Source organism: Copadichromis virginalis, linkage group LG20, assembly GCF_057382275.1.
Source record: "Copadichromis virginalis isolate Kocher_CV1m ecotype Utaka linkage group LG20, C_Virginalis_male_GT1.1, whole genome shotgun sequence".
Taxonomy (NCBI): domain Eukaryota; kingdom Metazoa; phylum Chordata; class Actinopteri; order Cichliformes; family Cichlidae; genus Copadichromis; species Copadichromis virginalis.
Window position 1 is genome coordinate 1,198,993 of NC_140637.1, and position 11,775 is coordinate 1,210,767.

General features: G+C 46.2%; 1 long non-coding RNA gene across 1 annotated transcript; it reads right to left on the minus strand.

Annotated features, from left to right (window-relative positions):
• Nucleotides 1–10,603: 10,603 nt before the first annotated feature.
• Nucleotides 10,604–11,184, minus strand: LOC146683904 (uncharacterized). Its single transcript, XR_014917279.1, has 3 exons — nt 11,012–11,184; nt 10,733–10,938; nt 10,604–10,653 (listed from the first exon to the last, which is right to left on the minus strand). It is a non-coding gene; the product is annotated as an uncharacterized LOC146683904 (long non-coding RNA).
• Nucleotides 11,185–11,775: the final 591 nt, after the last annotated feature.

Consider the following 11,775-nt stretch of genomic DNA (forward strand, 5'->3'; position numbering starts at 1 on the left):
GAGTTTAAACCTTAGGTTTACATGATTTAAACTATTTAAAGTATACCTATTATGCTTTCATACAATTTAAAAGTCCAATAACAAGGCACGCAGCTGTTGTTTTTCTTCTTCATCATAGGTAAGCCTTATTGAGATTCTTTTTTTACTCTTGGACTCATATATCATAGAGAGGGGAAGCCCTTAAAATGGTCATCAGCTGTAACAGTGAGTACATCAGTGCTATCTCCTGTGTTATCCGACTTGGAAAATTTGCCCATTGTTAGATTTGTTTGTCTTTCCTAAAGAAGACAGCATGAGTTTATTTGTTCATACTTTCACCTGCTGATATGGATCCAGCATTTGTTTGTGCGTAGCAAATCCTTGAAGGGTTTTTCTTAACAGAACCCATGCAAAGCTCGGCTGATGGTAAAAGACCTTGCTGTTCCATGAAGGGAAATATAAACTTTGCAATGTAAGCAGTGAAATGATTCTTTTGTGTTGCTGTTTGGACCAAACCACTTGTGTGTCTGGTTTTGATAAAGACAGCGGGCCTAATGTAGGTGAGCTACCTCAAGACTGGAAGCACTTTGGTGAGTGGAGATCGCAGAAAGTGAAGAAAGTGAATGGTGTAAAGGCATAACTGCTGGTAACACGACATGGATGATAAACCTTTCTCATCTTTCAGGTGAACAACTGAAGTGACTACCAATGAGAGTGAACAATCCAGCTGATTTATGTATGAACTGGTATTAAATATATTACGGTCACCTAGGCAACCAGAGCCTGAAACATCCACAGGTGACTTCAAAGTGATGCGGAACGAGCAAATCCCTTACAGCGTCTACACAGCTTTGCTATAAAACCCAAATTCTCTGCCAATGTGCTTGTATACTTATTAAAGGGGACATACATATATAGACATTGTTTTATAAAGCTTTATAAAGCTTAAAGACTAAAATCCACCATTATTTCCAACAATAAGGTGGTAATAATCATAGGCTTAAACGAAGCTTATACTAGGCTTAATAACAATAATAAAAAGCTTAATGAGATGGAAATGGGTGGAGATGGACAATCTGCATGCAGTGACAGAAAAGTGGATGTTGTCAAACCTCCTCTATTACGAATAACCTGCCCCACCTTCTGTTGTTGGCTAGAGAAGCACATTTAGCCTCGACTAACACTGTCGCGTGTTGCTTGACAGAACGTCAAAAAAGTTATTTCATCCTCCATCTGGCTTTATGAATATTCTTTCCCCTATTTTTTCTATTTTAATTTCTTAATTTTTATTCACTTGCCACAAAAGAAAAACAAAATAAAACAACAAAACAAAACAAAACAAAACAAAAGAAAAACAAAAAAAAACACAAAACAAAACATGAGTACATTTCTTTCTGATATGCTACAACATCAAACTAGTGCAGCGAACCCACAATAAATCCATGTATAAACCCAAATTTCTCACCGTTTTCATCCAAGCACTTAATGACAAGCTGATCAACATGCTCCCAGTAATACCGGAAGGAAGCGGTCGGGCAGGTTTCTCCACTCTCAAAGATACCGTTGAGTTACAGACAGAGGTGTGGACTCGAGTCACATGACTTGGACTCGAGTCAGACTCGAGTCATTAATTTTATGACTTTAGACTTGACTTGAAAAAATGTTCTAAGACTTGTGACTTGACTTGGACTTTTAGACCAATGACTTGGGACTTGAATTGGACTTGAACCGGTTTACTTGAAAAGACTTGATATTTTACCCCAAATATAAAATTTAACATGCATATTATATAGAGATTGAAAATGTGACGTCATTCACGGGTAGAACCGCAAAGGATTCTGGGAACTCGTGGCAAGCGGTACTAGCGCACGCAGGCTTTCAATTGAAATCAGTTATACAGCGATAAAAAGAAACACAAAAATGTCAAGAAGCTGTTGTATTATTAACTGCAATAGCCGGTCGCATGACAGCCACGGGAAGCCGACGGGTAAAGAGATCGGTTGTTATCGGATTACGTCGTTGAAGAGAAATTGTTCGAGCCATGTTTCCGAAGTAACAAAGACGCGACGGATGGCCTGGATTGCAGCCATTCAAAGATCAAATATAACGTCCCAGAACACTCCAGCTCACAGGTTAGTCTGCTCCAAGCATTTACACGAAGGTCAGTGTTTTTTAGTAGTTAATACGTCATTTTCATAACATAATTGGTGATATAGGTTACAAGCAAGTCTGGCGCTGAACAGAAATTGTCGCGCTATGCTCCTTTATTTATTGTGCATAAATAGTGAATTGTCCTGACACAATATTGCGTTTCGCTTCTGTTATTATGGTACACTGATAAAAACATATACTTTTATTCACAGGATAAAACAGGTTTTTTGTATCACTAATTGCCCAGTACGATTACAGCATACAGTATTATTGTCACTGCTACATTTCTGTGATGCTACCAGAAATTATTTCCACTACTAATTAATTACCGTTGAGCTCAAAGGTCCTATTAATAAACGGTTAAGGAATGTGTATTTATGACGACGATTTGTGATTTTAAACAGTCTCACGGTGTCTCTTTTTCACTTGGCCACAGAAACACTGGTAACAAACAAGCAATATCACTGAAAAGATTACAATCCTTGTTAATTAAGTATTTGAACTTTAACATTAACAGCTCCATGAGTGAAGTCACTGAGATTTTTCATGTCTGTTTTGAATATTGTTGTATTGATTTGTTATAAATAAGGCAGTGGCACTTGTAACATTTACTCAGATAAATTGCTGGTGTATGTAACTGTGTCAAACTTAACAGAAAAGGTAATAATAGATGTTATAATTGTGTGATTACTCTTTAAAAAGACGTCAACATTTAAAGTATCTCACTACATTACACTGCAGTATTTTATTTATAAATAAATCAACACTTTTCAATTAGCATAATATTGCATTTTAATGAAAAAAATAGAAGAATACTTAGTTTTGTGTTGTTGTGATTTGTGACCTACTCTTTTCATAACTAATGAAAATTTTCTTTGATTTGCCTTTTCAAAGAACATATATTAATTTTATTCTGATCACATAATTTATGTTTTAACTTTTGCACTATTGCAAAAACTGATGAGCTACACATCAAACTTGAAAAGATGTCATCTGAGCAAAATGTTCCCGGTGGATGCATAAACAATCATCTATCGTCTAACTATAATGAGATCCATCATTATCCTAATGCAAACGATCTCTGACATCAATTTTTATACCTGCTTTTTTTATACTTAAACAGACTGAGCAATGAGGACATTTCCCAGCAGCATTTTGATCTATTTCTTGATGACTAGTGGAAATCTACACAAAATAATCAGCCACTGACACTTTCTGTCCCAGTCATCCATATGTCAAAGAGATGGATGGCTTAATTTCACCTGCACCTTTGTTAGCAATGTGTACCCAATGTTATATTGCCTGCGTGTTGTCCTGTGAGGCAACTGAATGGATGTTCCTCGATGCATTGTTGCGTTAGAGGACCCGTCCTCCTACACCCTCATCATGGCCTTGTGCTGACGCATCCAGAAGCCTCTTCACTCATTGACTCTTCTGTCCCCTTCCTCCCACGGCTCCGCTATGCAGAATCCTGCCATTGTCCCCCCAAGGACAGTCTGCATAGAACACAGGCCCGCAAACAGCCAGGCTCAAACTAATGCATACTGTGCACCATACACACAATGTACCGATGGATGCAGAGTGACAGCAAAGCATACCTGAACATACAGAAAAAACTCCAAAATGTCCATCCTTTTGCATGAAAATATTATAATGTTTTTCCTGAACTGAATAGTTTTCCAGTTTTTCCCACAGTTTGCCCTCCAACCCTAATCTGCTCTCAATGGAAAGCAAGCACTTCATTAAACCCCAAGTCCCCGTGTGTGTTTATGTGTGCCTGTGTCTGTTACTGTGGTTCTGGATACTGGATAAGTAAGTGTATTAACCTTTAGCCTCTCTCACCATTGTTTTTGCAACATGGCTCACTGCTACTGAAACCCATTCCCAGAGATTTTGGCAAAATTACGTTACCAACATCTTGTGTTAATTTCACTTCTGGGTCTTTGCCAAAGTCAAAGGATGAGAGCCATCATCCCACTGTAGAGACACTGCTGCTCACGTCTTGTCACAGGACTCTTGCACTTTTTTAATGCTGTTAGCATTCATTTCTGAGAATTGATTTAATGGATTTACCAATCAAGGAAAACAAATATATATAAATTGATGTTCCAGATAAATTTTTAAAATGTGTAAATATAGTGTAAATAAAACACAAACATACTAACTAATTTCAGATATGACTGCATTGTCCATATTAGAAAATGAGCTATTTTTTGAATATGATATTTCTGTCACTATGTCTCTATAAACGTCTATACCGACTGCATGTCCCACGAACACAGAGGGCATAATGTCCTGTAAACGAGCTGCTATATCTGGGTCTCTTGCTTCACAGCTCACAAAGCATAAATATGTTTCTCTCTGCCTCAAAACACACTGTGGTTCTAAATCCTTTCCGTATGCATGTATATCACACACTTGAGCTGGCAATAGAAATGGCAGAGCAGACTTAAGATACAGTGTGCAGTGTGTCTGACATAGGAGATGTTATCAAAAGAAAAAAAAGAACCAGCTATGAACAGGAAATCACTTGGCTCAGGTTCACTCAGATATCAAAGTCTGTTTCGTGGTAACTTTCCACCAATTTTTCCACTTTAATACCCAAAATAGCACAAAGAAACTTAAACATTCTCTTTGACAGAATCCAGTTTTCACCACTTTCTGCTAAGAAAACTGTTCCCATCATCCCATCATCGACACACACACTCCTTTTTTTTTTTATAAAGCATTTCCAGGAAATATAGTCTGGAATATCTTTTACCAAACTGCCCTGGACCTGGATACGGAGGGTTGACGTAGCATGTTTTTTTTTAATGACTGGAATTTCCAGAGGTCCAGAAGTGCAGGGTTAACGTGCAAACTCCTCATTGACGTCGGGGTTTGAACTCAGGAGTCCTTTGCCCTGATGCAACGGTTGCAACCACTGAACCACTTTGTCGCCCTTTCAAATGAATTCCATAGATATGACACACAAGACCAAAAAATCCTCCCGGCATCCACCGGGAGTCAAACCAGCCGTGACTCACATCCTAGTCCAGCGCTCATCAGAAGGCATTCTCTGATTTCTACACGTCACACTTTTTTTTTTCTCAGAATTACTCAAAGAACTTTAGTCATTCACTTTCACTCCATAACTGTCACGGCGACGGATGGCCGGTACTGAATAGGACTCAGGTGCAGAAACCCAGAGCGGAGACAGTAGATGATTTAACAGTTTATTACGGTTAAGTGCAAGGGGGAAAAAAAAGGAAACGTGGCAAAGACAGAAAATGACGAGACGTGGAGCCTTGGTGTGGCGTACCCAGGGGAACGTGGCTAGGGCGAGGGAACGAGGCCTGAGAAGTGGAACGGAGCTGAGTGGGGAACAGTCACACTGAGGGGAGAGGATATAGGAGTTAGGCAGGTAGTGAAGGCAGCTCAGAAGTGGCCAGTATAAGAGCAGCAATTCTTACTTGCAGTTAGGGACCTGGAGTGTTTGAGAGGGGGATGATGAAGATCCAGGGGAGGCTGAGTGGCGTGTAAAGGCTGACCTGAGATCCGGGGCTCCAGATGGAGTGTGATGGCAGGAGGGCAGGCAGGTGAGGCACAGAGGGATTTCCAAAATGATCACTAGGTATCCCGAGTCCGGAGGTGGAGTGAGCCAGGGTGGGTACAGCAACTGTAGTACAAAAGAGTCTTTGTTAGTAAGATAAATCACAGCGAGAATTTGAAACACAAGACCTGTTACCAACATGGGTTGATGACGAACTGGCAGTGAGTGAACATCGATGTGTGGTTTAAATCCCTCTGGCTTGATAGCCTGCAATAGGCTCCAGGTGTGCAGGAGCTGGAGTTGGCCCTGCCCAGGGGCGGATCCCAGGTCAGTTCAGGAGCCTAATGGAAACTCCAGCTACCCACCGTAGACCATGACAGTACCCCCCCCTCAAGGGATGCCACCCGGCGGCCGACCGGTCCCCAGCCCGCGACGTGACCTGAAAAAATCAGAGACAAGAGCAGGATCAAGGATAAACGAGCGAGGAACCCAGGCACGTTCCTCAGGCCCATACCCCTCCCAGTCCACCAAAAACTGGCGACCCCGACCACGGCGACGGACGTCAACGATCCGCTGAACCGTATAGGCCGGATGACCATCGATGAGCCGGGCGGGCGGAGGGGGGTCGGAAGGCGGGCACAGCACACTGGACAGCACAGGCCTGACTTGGGAAACATGAAAAACCGGGTGAATCCGCAGACTGGGAGGAAGCTCGAGCTTCACAGCAGAGGGCGAGATGACCGAGTGGATGACATACGGCCCAATAAACCGAGGAGCCAGCTTGCGGGAGGAAACTTTAAGGGGAACATCCTTAGCCGACAGCCACACCTTCTGCCCTGGAGCGTACCGAGGAGCTGGCGACCGTAGACGATCTGCATAGCGGCAGTGGCGGGCAGCAGCTTTCTTCAGTGCCTCCTGGGTCCGAGTCCAGACGCGGCGGCAGCGCTGGAGATGGTGCTGGACGGAAGGCACAGCCAAATCAGCCTCTTCCTCAGGGAAGAGGGGAGGCTGATAGCCCAGGGACGCTTCAAATGGAGAGAGACCAGTGGATGCGGAAACATGAGAATTGTGTGCATACTCCACCCATGGGAGATGTGCTGACCAGGTAGCCGGGTTATGGGAAACCATGCAGCGGAGCATGGACTCCAGCTCTTGGTTGAGCCTCTCAGTCTGCCCGTTGGTTTGAGGGTGGTAACCAGAACTGAGGTTGGCTCGAGCACCCAGGGCAGAGCAGAAAGATTTCCAAACCTGGGATGTAAACTGAGGTCCCCTGTCAGAAGTGACCTCGGCAGGAATCCCGTGGAGTTTGAAGACGTGGTCAACCATCAGTCTTGCAGTTTCCGTGGCAGTGGGTAGTTTCTCCAGGGCAACGAAGTGAGCTGCTTTTGAAAACCTGTCGATCACAGAGAGTATCACTGTTTTACCTGCTGACCTAGGCAGTCCAGTGACAAAGTCCAGGGAAATGTGGGACCAAGGACGAGAAGGTACGGCTAGAGGTTGTAGAAGACCGGATGGTCACTGATTTCGGGTCTTGTTCCTGGCGCACACGTCACAGGCAGAGACGTAGTCCCGCACATCATGTTCCAGAGTTGCCCACCAGAAGTGACGACGTAGTAGTGCGATGGTGCGGCCGATTCCAGGATGGCAGGAAAACCGGGAGGTATGAGCCCACTTAATTACAGCCGAACGGGTTGCTGTGGGAATGAAGCGGCGGCCCGGAGGACCTGTGCCAGGGTCTGGTTCATCCAGTAAAGCACGCTGGATGGATTCCTCTATGTCCCAGGATAAAAACGCTACGCGGCAGGAGGCAGGAAGCACAGGAGCTGGTTCGGTGGGTTCAGCGTCTGGGTCGTAAAGACGAGACAGGGCATCAGCCTTGGCGTTCTTGGAACCTGGACGGAAAGAGATGGCAAACTTGAAGCGATCAAAGAACAGAGACCAACGGGCCTGGCGGGCGTTTAGACGCTTAGCTGTTTTGAGGTAAGTAAGGTTTTTATGATCTGTGAAGATGGTGAATGGGTGTTCAGCTCCTTCCAATAGGTGACGCCACTCTTCCAGGGCTAACTTAATAGCCAGCAACTCTCTGTCTCCTACATCATAGTTGCGTTCAGCTGACGAGAGTCGACGTGAAAAAAAGGCACATGGGTGTAACTTGGCCTTGGAACCTGAATGCTGTGAAAGGACCGCTCCGACGCCGACGTCGGACGCGTCTACCTCTAGAACAAATGGCTTGGAGTGATCTGGGTGACACAATACTGGAGCTGAAGTAAATAGGCGCTTGAGCCTACTGAATGCTACCTCAGCTTCAGGTGTCCAGATGAACTGTCTTTTGGTGGATGTGAGTGTAGTGAGAGGAGTGGCTACCTGGCTGTAGTTGCGAATAAACCTCCGGTAGAAATTGGCAAAGCCGAGGAAACGTTGTAGGTGCTTGCGTGACGTGGGCGTGGGCCACTCCAGGATCGTGCGGATCTTGGCTGGATCAGTCTTCACCTGCCCTCCTGCGAGTATATAGCCAAGAAAAGTGACAGATTGTGCATGAAACTCACATTTCTCGGCTTTGACGTAAAGTCGGTTTTCCAGGAGGCGTTGGAGGACTGCTCGGACGTGGACATGGTGTTCCTGGGGGGTCTTGGAGAAAATGAGTATGTCATCAAGATAAACAAAGACAAACTGGTTCAGGAAATCACGGAGCACGTCGTTGACCAGGTTCTGAAAGACAGCGGGGGCATTGGTTAACCCAAACGGCATGACCAAATACTCAAAATGACCTAGGGGCGTATTAAAAGCCGTTTTCCATTCGTCCCCCTCCCTGATGCGGACAAGGTGGTAGGCATTGCGGAGATCCAGTTTGGTGAATACGGTGACTTCATGGAGGGGTTCGAAGGCTGAGCTGATAAGGGGTAAAGGATATTTGTTTTTAATGGTGATGTCGTTTAACCCTCTGTAGTCTATGCATGGACGGAGTGATTTATCCTTCTTTTCCACAAAAAAGAAGCCGGCGGCCACTGGAGAGGAGGATGGGCGGATGATACCTGCAGCTAATGACTCGTGGATGTACTTTTCCATGGACTCTCTTTCTGGTCTGGAGATGTTGAATAGCCGGCTAGAGGGAAGCGGAGCACCAGGTAGAAGGTCGATAGCGCAGTCATAAGGCCTGTGGGGTGGTAAGGACGACGCTTTGTCTTTACTGAAAACTTCCTGGAGGTCATGGTACTCAGGTGGGACGAGTGTGAGGTCAACCGGATCAACGCCCGAGGTGTTAGTGTCAGGGGCACCCGGCGATAGGGCAGACTTGAGGCAGTGGGCTAGACAAAAAGGGCTCCAACTAGCGATTTTACTTCCAGACCAGTCTATATGAGGGTTGTGTTTCTGTAGCCAGGGGTAGCCTAGGATGAGTGGTGAATCAGGAGAAGAGAAGGTGAATAAGGTAATGGCTTCATGGTGGTTTCCAGAGGTGACGAGGGTTACGGGGCCAGCCTGATGGGTTATCTGAGAGAATATTTGATCGTTTAATGCGGTAACAGGGATGGGAGGATCGAGAGTCTTGAGTGGCAAATGAAGGCGTCTAGCGAGAGCTAAATCTATTAAATTTTGCTCTGCTCCGGAATCAACGAGAGCATGGAGGGGGTGAGAAACCTTATTTAGACACAGGGTGACTGGTAGAATTAACCGGGGTTTGGAACTGAAAGAGGATCCGCCCACCTGTATCCCCGAAATTACCGGCGGGCGGAGCCTTTTGGCCGAACCGAACACTGCGCTAACCTATGCTCCACTGAGCCACAGTAAAAACACGCGCCCGACCGAAGCCGTCGTTCTCGCTCCTCTGGTGTGAGACGAGAGCGGCCGATTAGCATAGGCTCCGGAGCGGCGTCCGTTTCCACGGAAACGGGAGCGGATGTTGACACCGGACGTGACGGTGGAGGAAGTGAAAACGTACGAGGCGCAGGTTTACGATGTTTCTGGTTCTTTTCTGCCTCCCTTTCCCTCAGGCGATTATCTATCCGAAGGGAAAGGGAGACCAAGTCTTCAAAGGATTCGGGCTCATCGCGGGAAGCGAGCTGGTCTTTGAGCTCGTCGTTTAAGGCGCGACGGAACACTCCCCGAAGGGCATGATCGGGCCAATTGGCCTCGGCGGCTGCGGTACGGAAGTCGATAATGAACTCAGCGACACTCCGGCTCCCCTGTTGCAACCCGAGCAACCTTTCATCAGAACTACCCTCCGATACTGGGTGAGTAAAGGTCTTTTTAAACTCGCACAGAAAATCATCAAACGAGCAGGTTGGGAGCGGGTGAGCCGACAGGTACGCCTCGGCCCATAACAGCGCCTTGCCCTGTAGCTTAGCCACCAGATATGCTACCCGAGCTGATTCGCTAGTAAATGAACGGGGTGAATGCGTGAACGCGAGAGAACATTTCAGTAGAAAGGCCGTACAGCGGCCCCGCTCCCCAGAGTACGGCTCGGGTTCTGGGAATGCAGCATCGCGAAACACGGAGCCCGAAGGGGTAGGAGCTGGGGAAGACTGGGGAGGTTCTGCCACGGGCGCAGGGGACGCGGAGGATGGGCCTGGAGGAGGGGAAAGAGCCGACTGAATCTCCTGCAGGGAAGCTAAGATCCTAGCCTGGGTCTCGCCTATGGCTTGACACCGGGTGTCGAGAACCTGCAACGCTTGCTCATGAGCCCCTAAAACGGCTCCCTGCTTGGAGACTGCTGCACATACTGGGTCTGCTGAGTCCATTTGTTGGCCAGTTCGTACTGTCACGGCGACGGATGGCCGGTACTGAATAGGACTCAGGTGCAGAAACCCAGAGCGGAGACAGTAGATGATTTAACAGTTTATTACGGTTAAGTGCAAGGGGGAAAAAAAGGAAACGTGGCAAAGACAGAAAATGACGAGACGTGGAGCCTTGGTGTGGCGTGCCCAGGGGAACGTGGCTAGGGCAAGGGAACGAGGCCTGAGAAGTGGAACGGAGCTGAGTGGGGAACAGTCACACTGAGGGGAGAGGATATAGGAGTTAGGCAGGTAGTGAAGGCAGCTCAGAAGTGGCCAGTATAAGAGCAGCAATTCTTACTTGCAGTTAGGGACCTGGAGTGTTTGAGAGGGGGATGATGAAGATCCAGGGGAGGCTGAGTGGCGTGGAAAGGCTGACCTGAGATCCGGGGCTCCAGATGGAGTGTGATGGCAGGAGGGCAGGCAGGTGAGGCACAGAGGGATTTCCAAAATGATCACTAGGTATCCCGAGTCCGGAGGTGGAGTGAGCCAGGGTGGGTACAGCAACTGTAGCACAAAAGAGTCTTTGTTAGTAAGATAAATCACAGCGAGAATTTGAAACACAAGACCTGTTACCAACATGGGTTGATGACGAACTGGCAGTGAGTGAACATCGATGTGTGGTTTAAATCCCTCTGGCTTGATAGCCTGCAATAGGCTCCAGGTGTGCAGGAGCTGGAGTTGGCCCTGCCCAGGGGCGGATCCCAGGTCAGTTCAGGAGCCTAATGGAAACTCCAGCCACCCACCGTAGACCATGACAATAACTGTTGTGATCAACACTACGAAACCTAGAGGTGAGCAAGCTCGAGCAGGTATTCAGAATGCAAACGGCACTTGACATCATCATCCCATCCCATTTTCTATTCAGTGTCATAAATCAATGCTTGGCCTTACTTAATCCATTCATCAAAAATATAGAAATTTTTACATTTGGTTTGAGTAATTCATAATTAATTCATTAAGTAATTAAATCCACAAACTCAAAACTTTTATTTGCAATAAAGTAAAGATGAATGATGAAGTATGAAGAGTGGAAAGAAATTAGGCAGAAAACATCACAAAACCTGCTTGAGATAAGTTTCAGTAGCTAAAGGTTAGTTGGCATAATGCAGAAACAACCTTTCCTTATGGAGAACACATTTATTCGCAGATTAGTTGGCGAGTGGTTCCTGAAGGTTGCTGTCTGACACTGGGTGAAACCAGTCGCACCAAAAACCTCCTTGTGATTGCTTTGCTCACTAGCAGATTGCTGCATGTTATTTGCATGGGTGTCACAGATCCGTCTGGCCAACCACTGAGCAGCAGTGAAACTTGAGAAAGTGGAAACTGGAAATGGAGTCTGTT